Raw genomic sequence first — 16011 nt, 5'->3', positions numbered from 1 at the left:
CTTGTCGATATAAAAAACTGTTTTCGAGAGTTTTTAATTGCAGGTGAATCGCGTGCAAATCATGACATATAAGTAATTGAGAGCACACACGTTTCCTCGTACTTGCGTGTATATATAATTCAGATGCACAAGTATATACGTATGTATGCATGTATACCTATACTTTTTTTTTATATTATAGTGCTCTACGTCCGGCTCCTATAAAGGGCACTACTATGGGCACTTAGCACTTGGGAAAGGGATGGGAGGCCTCCCATTACTGGGAGGGGGGTAGGGGGAAATTAGACAATTTTTGCTGCGAGAAGGTCGCCTAAAACCCTCCTCGAGGAGCATTGCGTGGTGAAAAAGCACATGTGAAGAATCACATACTTAGGTACTTGCCCGATAAAGTCGCACAGGCCGGGAATCGAACCACGTTCTCCCCCGCGTGCCAATCCACGACCTATAGTCGACCGAGCCACCGCGCGCTCATATACCTATACTTGTTATTGCATCGCATTCAGCACATATTCGCGGCCATTAGTTGCCTGTCGGATGTTCTGAATGTCCATAGCTGTTGGGGCCCATCGGCATAAATGAACGCGCGTGCATTACGACCCCGTGCATATATATAATATCCCTGCACCCCCCGCCAGGACGCGTACATATGCTTGTCCGGATTTAATATCGCACATTCGTCCTTACCTCTCCGCCCCCCCCCCTTTGGCCCATCTGTGTATACACTCGTTAAGTATACCTGCTCGGGGTCTCTCCTTGTCGGTCTGATGTCTTTATTAATTTGTTAACTGTCGACGCAACTCCGTGTACGCGCCGCTGCGGCATATACGTGCACAACTTACTTATTGTTGTTGATTGTGAAAAATTTCATAGGTGTATAGGTCATTGTCCAATGAGTTTTTTTTTTTTCAACGTTGGGCTGATGATGATTCGATCATGAGATTAAATTTATGCGTACCTAATCTTGAACAGAGAAGGACACGTTGAACTTGCAGACAATACAAATATCGGGAGATCTTCCTTTGATGATACTCCCAATTTCTTGCCCAACAGTCCATCGGTAATCACGATTGTGAGTATCGTTTCACTAAAAAGTATAACTATCGAATTAAAAAAAAAATGCTGCGTATGCACCGGCTCTATTGTTTGCTTGCTCTGCTTGTGCTAATTGTATAAACAGAAAAAGAAAAAAAAAAGAAATGTGTACCCTTTACTCGGAAGTTGTATATTATACGTTTAACTCTATGCACCGTCTATATGCTCAAAATGGTCCACATGGCGCTGTATCACTGACATCGGTCTTTTCGTTTATATATTGCACGCAATCAGGGGATATAATCCGGAATACGATGCGCATGTAAAATATTTATACATCGGTAGCCAATGCCGGAATGTGGATGAGTGCGCTCACACACACGAGCGGCCTATAATTTTATTTGGCGCTCGGTCGCGATATTTCACGCGGATTGCCCGTTGAGCGCGCAACTATCTCACGGCTCGATCGCCGTATCTTGATCGGTATACTTACCACCGGACGCTACCATACATGTATATAAAATACGTATACAGTAGGTGTATGTATACATATATATCTTTGCACGCTGCCACCTCAGCAGGCCCACATTTTTTCTCTCAGCTCCACCCGTGTGCAGGTATATAGGTACACACACATATATACATAATAGCAGGCGCGTGCGAGCTCGTGCCTAAAAATTATTCAGCTCATCGTGATGAGAAGATAAGCTGGTAGCCCCTCGCTTTGATAGCTGCACGTGCATAACGGCAGGAAGGGGGGTCGAAAGGAACGTATGAAGCGTATAAACATGCACGAGCATCCAGATAACGTATTACGGGGGACAAATTACTATTGTAACACCCTGCATTGTATACTAGACTCCGTATGGGGATGATGTTTAAAAAGTATCAAGTATAAGGTCCTGTGTGTTCAAAGCTTTTTTTTTTTTTTTTTTTTTTTCAAGGCTTTTAACAAGTTGTTCATATCATGTTACTCCATACAACGTTTGAAGTGGATTTTTTTTTTTTTTTTTTTTTCAATGCAACAGTTTTACAGAAGCGACGTTTTACAATGATTCGAGAACAAATTTTGCTCAAAATGTTGAAAGAAAAAAAAAAAAAAAAAAAAGAAAAAAAAAGTGGTATATGCAGCTTTTGTACATACAGAATGTAACCCCTACGGTATACAACAAGCTTCACCGTTTTTACCCAACACAGCTCTCGGGCATACTGTTACAGTCAAGAATGTGATATATATATACGCTCGCCAACGTTATTGTAGTGGCACATCGTGATCTCTGACTCCTCTTGTTGCAGTTATATATACCGACTCCCATGGCCTCTGACTCTGGGCTCCACTTGTACATTCAAAAAAAAAAAAAAAAAAAAAAAAAAAGAAAAAAAACACCCAACTCTTACGACACCTCGGTCGTCATGATCGTCCGACCAACCGACACTCGACCTCTCTCTCGCGTACACAAGCCAACAATATATTTATGCGTATCACGCTTATTGACCTCGCGGAGTCGTCACATTACGTATAAATATATATACACGCGTTGTTCCCTGCCGAGAGTTCAAAAGAGCAACGATGAATTATTTCCATCGATCAATTGTCGCGAGTACCCTATATTATACCTACCACTTTTTTTGTACATACAATGATACATTATTAGGTATTATGTATAGTCGTGAAATTATCAGAGAGGAGGGGAGACGATAATACGCGGGCGCGCCATGCCCGAGGTAAAGTAGCTCTAGGTCGAGGTCGTTATAACGGCGCTAATCTCGGGACTGCCTCTCTGGACGCAGCGTCGCGCGCACACCAGCTTCTTCTATATTATATGTATGTATATATGCTTAGGTACTCGCGCGCTCTCGTTGCAACGTATATAACGACTTCCTAATCGACTCGGGTCTATTTATATATACCTATAACACGTATAATCTGATACGGTTGCGAGCGAAGGAGTTAAAAGAACGCGGGCATAAATATATGCAGCCACCAGCAGAGCGAAGCGGTGTGTATACGGTAGACGCGCGCTTATTATACATATATATATGTGATGGGGTCAGCGGAGGTGCGGTGCACGCGAGCAGTGAACGCTCCGACGCTCTCGTTCCTCATTAAGATCATTGTTCTTTTGCGGCTATTTTTTCCTCGCACACGTACAACGTGCCCGACGCGCTTCTTCCTACATACTTTGCGGGCACCATCGTCCACGGGGACGCAGAGAAGTAAGTAACAGCTCTTTTAACACGTAATCGTATGGGTGAAAGAACGACGGACGAGATCACTCAGTTTCGCAGACAAAATTAATGATCGAAGGAAATAAAGGAAGGAAGGAAGAAAAACATTCGCTCTCTCATTAGCTTCGAGTTCTTATGCATGTCGCGAGTCCTCGTATATAGGTATATACAAAAGCTCCCGCCAACAAAGGGCCAAAGAGAAGATAAAGGCGGAGGAAGAGGACGATGACGAAAAAGAATGGGTGCATGGGGTGGGGGTGGGGGGCAAAAGTGTATCGTGGTATATTATGTATACACAGCACGGAGAAGGAGATCGGCGGAGCAAGGATTTCGGGCATTATTTCCGCCGAATCAATTACTATCGCTCCTCCTCGCGGAGGGAACGTATATATATATGTAAGATTCTGCTCGTGGGAGGAAACTGCAGGAGGCGGCTCCTCTCTTCTGCCCCTTCCCCAATGGATCGGGGGTGGGGACATGCGAGTATATATACGGACGCATTGTGCCCGAGAGAGAGAGAGAAAGAGAGCCAAAAGGGAAAGAAGAAGAAGAAGAAGCCGGCGCTGCTTTGCATATACACAGGCAAGTTCGGCGGGCCTTTGTCGGGGGCCCTTTGTCGCTATAAAGTCGCGTAGCTTCCGATTTCGCTCGATTCCCTCTCCCCAACCCCTTGGCACACACACGCACATACACGTACTCGAGACGATACAATTCTTCCGATGTATGGCTACTGGTATTACCTTTGCCGAAGGGAGACTCCGTGCAATGCGTGTGAGGTATATATATATATGTATATGTATGTAGGGGTAATCGAAGCCCAAAGGAAACGAGATCAAATATAATGAGTCTCCGAACAATATAGCCGAGCATTTATGTATATATGTATATATAGATGCCCGTAGACAATGTCATTATACAGAAAAGGATATCTACATGTTGTATATGTATATACGGGGACTTATATAATTATACGCACGTGCCTATACAGTTAGCTCCGGTATATAGTGATGATGATGGGTAATCGTCGAAGCGTACAGTATAAGGTACAATATACCGGGCACACGTAAAAGTTTCTATACTTGCAGCTCCCTAATGAGCATCAAAGTATAGGTATATTGTATGTGATACTCCTCGCGGTGCAACTCCTCTTCGTAAGTATTATCGCTCGATAGAGGATTGCGCATCATCAGCAAATGCGTGCAACAATATCGGGCTAATATATATACCTCTACTTATGTGTACGCATGCCTTTCCTGTCCGATCTTTTTTTTTTTTTTTTTTTTTTCTTTTTCTCTCTTCTCTCCCCGGTGCTTCGATTGATCCATCTACACCCGAATTTCGGGCACCGTTTTTTTTATTAACGTTTTTGGGTGTCACCCGCATGCGTGTAATATACCTCTATACGGCTGAGCGAAAAGTCAGCTTTCTGGTACAACGACGTGTATACCGATATAAACGATGTGTCGACCACGAGAGGTAATACTTAGACAAATGTGTGCAAAATTTATCTAGCGAAAAGTGTAATAATAATAATCGCGTATACGGCGTATAAGAAAGAAATGCATATCCTGCGTACACCAAACAGTACATCATTTCTATCTCATGTGCACCCATTGGAGTTCGGCTATACACGCGCAGATATAAAACGCGTCCGATGTGCACTCGCGAAAATCGTATAAGGTACATACATATATATATGTATACACACACACTCCATCTACCCAACTAGCCGTGCACCTCCCCGTTGGCTCGATCTTAATTAGCTGCGGCAATTTAATTAATACGTGCACGTCCGCGGCTGCGTGACGGTGTGGTTTTAGCTTCCTCGGATGCTATATACCTATCATACATACATACATGCATGCATGTATACACAATAGGCACATAAACAGGTACTTACGATCCTCCTCCTACTCCTATACTCCTTCGTATCTCTTGATGTGCATGGCCGCGATAATTGAGATCCTCCCTGACTAATGTATATAGGCACGACCGCGACTTCTCTCGGCTCATCCGTACCTATATACATATATACTTGTTACTAACGAATTCAGATGTCTTTGTGCAGCGTCTCGGTAACTTTTGCATATTTTTTCTATCTTTTTTTTTTTTGGTGCCGGGTATTTAACCCTCTGACGTGTATAATATGAGTACCTCGTACATAAGAAAGAAGAGCAAAGTTGGGGTGGAGAGAGGACAGAGAGGGTATATAGGGAGAGGTGAAGTGCATCAAAAAGAAAAACAGCAAACGCATATATATATATACATACATACAATAATATACAAGTATGCGGGGATCGGCATCGGGAGCGGCGACACACAACCGGTTGGACCGGGGAGAAGGAGCCGATGCAGCTGCTCCCTCCCTGTGTATATATACACGCGCACTCTCGTATATAATGTGTATATATACATATATTCTTTATCCCCCGAGATCCGCAGTATCCTATATCTATATGCACGCCCGAGATTTGCTATCGCACGCACACAGATATAGATATAATATGTATGCATAGGTATATAATAATTGGCGTGCGCGCACGGGTTGCCGCGGTGCACGGGGGGATGAAATGATTGTCGCGATCGCGGAATCGATCGCCCGCTGTTGTAAGTATGTGTATACGGTGTCACCGGGGCTATTATATATATGCCTATAATCCTTTCCCCCCCCCAGGGGCAGACAGAGCCAACCGATACGATGTACATTATTAGATAAATGTATATGATTTGCCGACAAGCTCACGCGTCCAAATATATAATGTATACGCGCGCGTACACCTATAATATTGGATTTTGTCGTTGAAACGTTGGAGTCACGAGGGGAAGAAGAAGAAGAAAAAAAAAAAGAGAAAAAAAAAGAGAGAAGCATATATATGTACATTATACCCATATAACGTGCGTGCGGAGGAGCCTGGACTGCTTATATGGTGCGATGGTCACTGCGTGTCCGAGAGGATCAGGGAGCGGCCGCGGTTAGGTATATATATATATTTGCAGGTACACGCACACACAACTTGATAAGTCGACAGGATGAGGGACAAGGACCCGATGCGATATTTATATACAAGGTCGAGGCATTTTTCCCCCCCCCTCTCTCTCTCCCCTTTATTTTATTCACACACAGGTATGTATATATATGTAAGATGGTCCATATGCAACAATATCACTCATTCCCGTTGCTGTACATAGCAGATAATATAGGATCGAATGGGAGCGAAGAATTTAGATTCTGTGCCCAAATGGGTATAGGTACCTACTTGTATAATATATACATAAAAGTAAAACAGTATTGTGGGATTGAGTGAATCGTTGTAGGTGTACGTATATATAGGTATATATACATAAATGCAAGGATATCGGCGCATATAAGTTAGTATATATATATATATATATATATATATATATATATATATATATATATATATATATATATATATATATATACAGGAAAAAGTGAAGGGAGGAGGGGTTGCACGGCCGAGCGCCTGCACGTCGTAGCAATACTTAATGCCCGGGACGCCGATTGGTGAATGAACCCCCCCCCAGGGGGGAAGCGAGCGAGCGAGTGTGTGTATACCGGCCCGCAATGCCTCTCGAGGAGGAAAAGCTCAATGGGCGCGAGCCGAGCTTGAATGGACAAGCCAGCTATATATACTCCGGTACTCCCCGCGAATACTTATAACTCCGGTACTCCTGTGTATAACTGCATGGGGTACTTGTACTGTACTTAACTACTGCTGATATGGTGCCTTGTGTACACTTTTTTTACGCATGGTACAATTTATTATAATATGGCTTTGCTCTCTCTGCGTAGGAAAGACATATTATGTGTAGATATAGGTAGCTTTTTTCCCCTCTGTTGACGTTTATAAGTCAATCGATTTACAGCAAGTTATTGATACAACAATATACATGCCTGGCGCGTACGTTGAATGAGTTCAAACAGCTAAAGGTCGATATACCAATTGTACAACGTATAGTATATACATGTATGTATAGAATTACGTTACCGTGCATGAATTACGCATATGTAATACGTATGTGCTCACTCTCCCACAACGAGAGGAGAGGTGTATAGGAGAGGAAGAGCGCATATATGCGTACACTTATTGCCAGCGGAGCACGAGACGGAAACGGAATATAATGTGAGTTGTGGGGAGCAAAAAGGAGGAGGAAGAGGACGCCGGATGGTACAGAAAATTAAGAAGAGGAAAATAGAAGAAAAAAAAAAAAAAAAGAGCTGACGAGACGATGGCGAAGTCTATAATGACGTTGCCCCTGTACGGTCAAGAGTTGGCGGAGTTATGTTATATATACACACGTGTACCATTATAACATATACATATAATATATGTTATGCACGGATCTTCGCATGGGGGGGCCCTCACATCCATATACAATATTAATATATTACGTCCTGCGTTTCGTATATACACGAATTTCTATTTCTTTTCCTTTTACGTGCTTTATACTTATTTGCATATAATATATAACATATGTATTTTATGTATCCCCAAAGAGAATGACTCTGTTTTATTATTATACGCGATCGACTCGCGGCTCCGACGATCGCGAAATCGGAGAAAGCAGGAAGAAGGACTTTTTTATCCTCCTTTTTTTTTTTTTTATATACATTGATATTATAGTTTAACCGCATTAACCGCTACCGCTAGTTCTCCCGACTAATGGATCAAAGGATTAATGTATAGTAATCGGCAATCGGGAGCGCCGAACTCGGGGCGAAAGTCGTCGCGTGTATGCCGAGGAGGAGGAGGAGGCGAATGAAAATCTCCGCGGTGTGTCTCTCTCAAGATGCTTGCACTCGTGTATATATGTATACATATTGTTATTATATATACATACATATGTATATATACATTAATCGAAGGGGAATAAAAGATATAGTGGGAGGAGAAAACGCAAGGGCGGGGGAAGAAAGAAGGAGCGGGCAATGAGGGTCCATTGGAGCACGCGGCCGCTGCAGGGCGGGATCTGCGCCAATAAAGGCGTACATATCGGGAGGGATACGCGCGTGGACCGCTGCATCGGCTATACTGCGTCGGTGGCCTTGTAAGGTGTATATATACATATACAGTGTCTGTACATAGGTTGCTCTCTCTCTCTCTCTCTCTCTCCTCTTGGAACAATAGATCCTCTTCTGCGTGCTGATCCAGCGGATGGGTGTGTGGTTGTACATAATATACACTAGTAGCAGAGGAGGAGGTAAAGTGCGTGCGGTAACGAGGAGCTCCCGCGCTACCCATTGCATATCTCCGGATAGGAGAGAAAACGCTCCGTTAGTGCACAGGACCGCAACGAGAGAGAGAGAGAGACTCGCTTCTTCTTTATACGTGTCCAATGTATACATGTATATATACACACGTGAGAGGGAGATCGCGGCGAAATCGAAAGAAACGACTGGCTCTCGGCCATATATCAAGGCGTGTACCGAGCGAGAGAGCGCGATAACGAGCTCACCCTCCACGAGCATGCAGCTGCTTGTTGCCACCACCACCACCTCCCTCTCCTCGGCCCTTTTTTCTGTTTTTTTTTTTTTTTACTCCGTGCGTCCTGCGTGCGTCCGATACTCGGCCAATTTTTCTAGCTGGTGATGGCAATAACCGGTATATATGCATACCGATCTCTTCTGCCGTATACCGATCTTGCCGATTTTATACGGGTACACCGCGGCTCCTCGTGCGCCTCGTTATTCGAAGTGCCATGCACGTCCTCGTATACGTCATTCGCACCCTCGTGCATTGCATATATCTATGCGCAGAGATATATGGTTGAATAGGTACAGAGACGCGGCGGCGAAAGCTCTGAAAAAGCTCGATACGATGATGATAATCACCCCGGCTGATATGTATGAATTTATATTAAGGAATAAACGAAGCTGTAGGTAATACATGTAAAATATATGTGCGTATGGTATACCTACCAAACAAAAAATTCGTGTATGGAAAAATTTAAAAGAAAAAAAAAAAAAAAGCGAGAATGCGATCATTTATACGATTATATACACGGGTTGTACGTAAAATATAATGCTCCCTGGAAATTGAGGCAGAATACTTATAGCTGTAGGCACAAATCAATGCGCGCATTATTATACGTACGCGATACGTGCATAATATACAATATATACAGCAAGACAATGTGCTCGTGCATAATATAATATAATATAATATATAATATATATTGTACGTATACCTTGGCGATTAAGGTGTCGTAGTATGCGTATATAATAACATATACCATAAACACTGCACACATGCACTTTTACACATATATATGTATATGTATATATGTGCAATATAAGTAGCTCTGCCTCTCCGCGAAACGGTTAAAGCTCGTCCTCCTCGCTCTGGTGCACTGCATGCACACACTACTTATACACCCGTGACCGTATATACCTATATGTATATATAATATATCTTACGTGGAGTGCGCGCAAGTGGTACACATATGTAGGTACGGAGTAGGTACGGACCGAGCAAGCGGCAATTATCGTGCTTCGCCCGCGGCTTCTGCACTTCCCCCCTGTACTATATAGTCTTTCTCTCTCCCTCTCTCTCCTCGCTTCTTCCGTGCAGCTCTTCTCTCGTGTGTCCGGTCAGTATTTCAACACATACAAGTAGGTACCCAAAGCCCTCCCTTTTACTTGTAGCCAACAGCAGCAAAAGCAGTGGCTATATAATATTATGAACCCTGCACCTCCGTAGGTATATACATATATATATATACATATATATATATAAAACAGCATGCGCGGCCGAGGAGGTGATATTACTGCACGGTATACATTATGTATCATATAAATATATACTATATAGGTATATAAACCCGCGCCATTAAAGGGGTAGGAGAGAGGCTCTCGTCCTCGCTCACAGCACTTTGGACCCCCATCCCGACTATAGTCACCCCTTCTATACAGTTATACATACCTATACGTACACCCATATGTATGTATGTATATATATATATATATATATATATATATATATATATATATATATATATATATATATATATATATTTATATTGTAGTGCTCTACGTCCGGCTCCTTTAATAAGGGCACTACTATGGGCACTTAGCACTTGGGAAAGGGATGGGAGGCCTCCCATTACTGGGAGGGGGGTAGGGGGAAATTAGACAATTTTTGCTGCGAGAAGGTCGCCTAAAACCCTCCTCGAGGAGCATTGCGTGGTGAAAAAGCACATATGAAAAATCACATACTTAGGTACTTGCCCGATAAAGTCGCACAGGCCGGGAATCGAACCACGTTCTCCCCCGCGTGCCAATCCACGACCTACAGTCGACCGAGCCACCGCGCACTCAAATGTATATATGATTGCCGTATTAGGATTGCCTATATATATGTATGGGTGAAAAGTAACGAAAAACTAATGAAAAGGGGGAATCGCGCGAGAGTCGAGCTTTCGGTGAAAATCGGCGTCGAGTGTATACGATTGTAAGTATAACATAATATAGGGTGGACGGGCCCGCGTACAAGTGGGAACCGGTAGAGCCGCGGATCGGCCGATTGTCCTTCGGTTAACTACCGGCACTGCGCAAACGAACAAACGAACGCAACGAAAAAAAAAAAAAAAAAAACGACGAATCTCCCTGCTCTCGTTCGAAGCCGCGCTGACGTAGAAGAATTTAGGAGCGACGGCGACAGCAAAGGGATGCGCTGCACCAGCTATATATACATGCAGAGAGAGAGAGAGAGAAGTACGGGAGCGTGTGTAGCGCTGTGGACCCTTTGAAGTCGAAAAACAATGGCATTGTCTCTTCACTCCAACTCTCGTCCGGTGGCGCGACTCCTCCTGCCTCCCCCCAGCCCCTTTGGCCGCTACCTTGCTCCCCCCTCCCTCCCTCGTATAATCGTCCAGTTTAGGGAAAAGAGAAAGGCCTCGCTCCTTCCTCTTGCTCGGACGTAAGTATACATGTATAATCGGCCGCAAAAGTATACGCACACGTGTAGCGATCAAAAGCCCGACCCTTATTTCGCCCTCCTCCCTATTATATTATACACTTTCCCTCCCCCCCCCCTAATGCTGGTGTATATGTATATATACTCATGCGACTGACTCTCTTCTTTGCGGGTATATATTAATTAATCCAGCCTAATATATACATTAATAGCGCAGTGTGCATTAGATATGGTTTTATAAGGTGTTAAAGCGATGTTTTTTGGGACGTAAACAGTGCGCTGGCTCCACGCGACTAGTCGCCTGCACAGCTCTTGCAAGTATATACATAAGTTCGGTGGTGTATCATGCAAATCGGTTCGCGAGAGGAGAAAGAATCGACATGGGGGACGGTCGGGGACAGGTAGAGTCGGCGGAAAGAAGGTAGATATATACACGCGCGAGTGTGTAAGGAGACAAGGGGGGGGGAGGGTCGTTGACGGACTCTCTCGCTGACAGAGAGAGTATACCCGGTGATCGGTCGATGGTTCAAAAAGATCGATACAGCGGAGAACTTAAGTATAGGGAGGACGCGGACACGGTAGGCTGATTTGCTATACCTATATACTCCTCCTCTTTGTCGTGCAGTTGTCGTGTCTGGGGTATTCTTCGTTTGTTTGCCGGATGGCAAAAAAAAGAAAAAAAAAAAAAGGACCGCGAGAAAAGAGAGTGAGAGAGGAGACCATTAAGCTCCGCGGCGTAGTGTCTTTCTTCGATTGCGCGATGGCTGATCGGTGTACGTATCAACGAGTGTATCTGTTGATGTTGGCGCTGTTACTTACTGCTGATTTATCGGGTCGAAAGTATTATCCAAAGTTATAGCCACGTCGTGTCAAAAAGCAGGGAAATTTTGTCGAAAATTGATTTCAAAAAGTATATATTAACGCAAAACGAGATGATCTATTTTTTGACTGTACAAGAGAGGAAAAACCATGCATCACCAATTAAAAAAGTCGTTAATGTTTTTTTTTTTTCTCCTGGAGGGGGGTGTAATTTTTTACCTGATGTTTTGCTATGTTCGGGGGAATATCGATAATTTTAAGTGTTGAAAAAATATCATCGACACGTTTGCCATTTGTGTTTTTTCCTTCTGACGCAGGAACATTGGAAAACGAGGAGACAGGCCGCGGTCCACGACATGACGACCAATCCATCGGCTTCCGGGATCGAGACGCCGGTAAGCTGTATATACATAATATATTTACAGTAATTCGCACTTTTAGCGTGCCTATATATACAAAATTCCTACGTAAGTATTTATATATATATATTTGCAAGGGAGAAAAAAAAAGTTAGGTATGCATACTATATACACCTATTGTAATCGAAGTATATGACCGTCCGTGTCTCGTGAGCTAGTAGTAACAGCACAGTACGGTAGTACATATTATACAAGTAGTATCAGCACGACAGAGGTAGGACCCGTAGGACATCAGGTGGTTGCACATCGAGACGTATGTATACGCACCGAGTCCCCACACATACGCACGCACACACACACACATATATATATATATACCAAAGTACTCCTCCGAAGGCAGGTTTCCGTGGACTTGTCAACTGGTTTTTGCTGCCATATGCGCCATGATACACTGCACACCTCGAGAGTAACCTCTCCGCTCTTGTATATAGATGGGGTATGGGTGAGCGGCCGAAGGAAGCCGATGAATTTCCAAGTTATACGCGCGCGCGTATACCCGTGATTCTATAGGGTTTTTTGCCACTCGCGTGGCCAATCCCCCCCCTCTCGCGAAGCTTGTACTTGTACTGACCTAAGCAGAGAGACTCGTCACGGGTTAGGAGTCGGCTCGCGCGTGCATTAGGAGGAGGAGAGAGCTCTCTCGTTTCCGCAACCCTCCCCCCCCCCCTTCTTCTGCATCGCGCTTTTGTCGGTTATATACTTACCGCGTGGCTTTTCTCGCGAATTGTTTCGAGTATTGATTTTGTTTTTTTGTTTTTTTTCGTTTCGTTCAGTTTCCGCGCTATGTAGCATGTATTGGTTGCAGTTTCTGCCCTACAGACAATTGCGTCCCAAGATAAGGTGGGATTCATCGTTGAGCCAAAGACGGAGAAAAGACCGATACACATTGGGTCCGGTCAACCGCTGATGGATGACACGAGCAAAGATAGGATCTGACTCCAAAGTTACGCAGAGAGAGAGAGAGAAGAGTCATATATGTATAAACCCTTTACACCGACGTATCATATATAATATATTGTACGGGAGGGGCACAGCAGCAGCAGGAGGAGGAGGAGGGTAAAAAAACGAAGGGTTTCGTTGGTATGGGGCTCGTGTGGCGACCGGTGCCACTGGTTGCACGCGACCGAGCAGCGAATAGAAGAAGGATGCCTGCGTGAGTCCCATACATGTATATATATATAGATGTGTGTGTGTATGTACGTGCAGGGTATAAAACACGCCGAGGGCTAGAAGCTGCATGTATGCACACAGCGGAGCTTATACTTCCTCCCCCCCCTTCTCATCGGGGGCTCATCCTCTTCTGGCCCCTCCTCCCACCCCCCGTGTCCCCTGCATCTCTCGCTGCTGCTTTTATTCTGCCCCGGGTGAGGCATCTCCTCGTTCGCGTGAGCAGCTCCGCATCAACGAATATTCATCTCTCGATGCTGCTGTACGGTCGCGTTGCATTGAAATCTCGAGCTGCTGCCCTGCCGAGGTGGAACAGCCATCAGAGAAGAGGGTATAACGTATACACATCGGAGAATGCGCGTGTAGCCACAGGAGGAGTAGGAGGCAAGGCCGGTCACAGGATGTGTGTTTGCGAGGGGAGGGGGGGGGGCAGCTTGGGCGGAGGCTGGGCGAGAGAGGAGCGAGAAATAAAAGGTGGCTGCGCGTCGCACGAGAGGAAGCAGCGGCAACGGAAGGTTGTACATCGGGAGATACATATATATATATATATGTATAGGTGGAGGGAAGAAAGGAGCCACTGCTTCTTCCTCCTCCTGCTCTCGGTGCGTCTCCGTGACACCTGCTCTTGCTCTCTCTCTCTCTATACCGCTGTCCTCTGGCCTCATATAGCTGCGGCGGCGGGGAATTAAAATTCCTCCCGTATCTCCGCTTCGAGATCCGACGTTGATTTACTCACTTTCCGTCCTGCTCGAGTTAATCGAGTTTTCGTGTCTTGCCGGGGCTAAGCTCCGCGCGACATTTGCGCCCCCATGTTTTTCTCTTGCGCACAATTGTTTTTTTTTTTTTTTTTTTTTTCTCTTTTTCTTCGTTTATTTTATGTATTGTTTGCCACTCGCGAATCCCGGGGAGAGCAAAAAGGGACCACTTCCTCACAAACAAATGGACAAACTATGACTTTTTCTTATACATATACGGCTTGCAAATTTCATGACAACAAATATACAGCGCTAATCGTATGAACTCATCTTAAGCTCTGGATGTCACAGTATATGAACTAGAGTTGCGTTCACGTTTTTTCCAAAGACCGATTTTTTTCCGATTCACAGATCATGCAAGAACCATTCGATAAATTGAAATAACAGCCAAAGCGTTTTTTTTTTTGTTTTTTTTTTTTTTATTTTACCCATGTACGTACACGCTACGAAACAATACGAAAGTAGATCGGTATGCATTTACAACGCCGATTTCCGAGTAAAGCTTTTTTGTCCATCGGTAACCTTGCGGACGAATGGCGAGCAACAACAACACCGGGGTAAAAAGTCTGCGCCGTAATGCCTCTCGGTCGGCTTTTACGAGGTAAAAATTCGAAAATTGCCCTTTGCACCGAGAGAGAGAGAGAGAGAGAATACAGTGGGTATAGGTTGCCGCACTTACACCTTGTACTTTGAACCTCCCGGCACCGGGAATCGCAAAATTACGCGCTTATATACTTGCGAAGACATGGGCCGTCAAAACAAAAGGCTTGTAAATAATCCTGCGCAAGTTTTTGCAAAACAATTTGTAAGTGGATGATATATAACTCTACGGGGAAAAAAATCGGCAAGGAATCGGTACGTATACTCGGTTGTGAAAGAAGAAAAAAATACCATTGGGCTGCGGTACAAAAGTATATTACAGGCATCGGGTCACGGAAGCCTGCAGTCGTAGGTACATACATATATGTGCGTATGGACGCGTCCGTGGATCGTCTCGGGGTTGACACTCGAGGTAAAGGGGGATGGCCGAGCCAAACTTCAACTCGGATGTACAGCACATCCACATACTCATATTGCGGCAAGTTATATACGCGACGCGTACGTAATAGCAGCAGTGGCGGAGAGAGAAGCGACTTCCACCACCTTGTGTATACCCATCATATATCTCTGCACTCTTTGGCTTCGAGAGTATTATATTATAGAGGAGTCGAGCGAGCTAAGCAGGAAGAGCGAGAGAGGGAGCAAAAAGTCTACACACACACCGCTCTCTTGGGCGCTACCTGCGGTGTAGAGCGAGAGAGGGCATTCGGCATGTGACTGATCCCCTCCCACCTCTCTCTCGGAGCTCCTCTTCTCTCTTTCTATCTCGTCAACCTGAACCTGTTGCCGCCGAGAGAGAGAGAGAGAGGGGGGACTGTGTATAGAGAGGAGGGCCCCGTGGAGGAGCTCTTCTCTGGGGTCCCAAGCTCTACAGCCATGCCGGCCTCTGGCCCGCTCCCATTACGGCGCGGACAACTCGCGCGGCAGGTGCACGGCGCATACATATATACCATACAACAGATTGTGCTCCCGATTTCACTGACGATGACAGTTCGCGGCTACGTGGGCAATTGAACACACGTTTGTAAGTAATTACGTCGTATATCGGCAAGT

This window comes from Copidosoma floridanum, unplaced genomic scaffold (genome assembly GCF_036245765.1).
Source record: "Copidosoma floridanum isolate Cflo_tuat_1 unplaced genomic scaffold, Cflo_Japanese_pri ptg000001l, whole genome shotgun sequence".
Lineage (NCBI taxonomy): Eukaryota > Metazoa > Arthropoda > Insecta > Hymenoptera > Encyrtidae > Copidosoma > Copidosoma floridanum.
The sequence above is the reverse complement of the archived record's forward strand: the minus strand, read 5'-3'. Positions refer to the sequence as shown.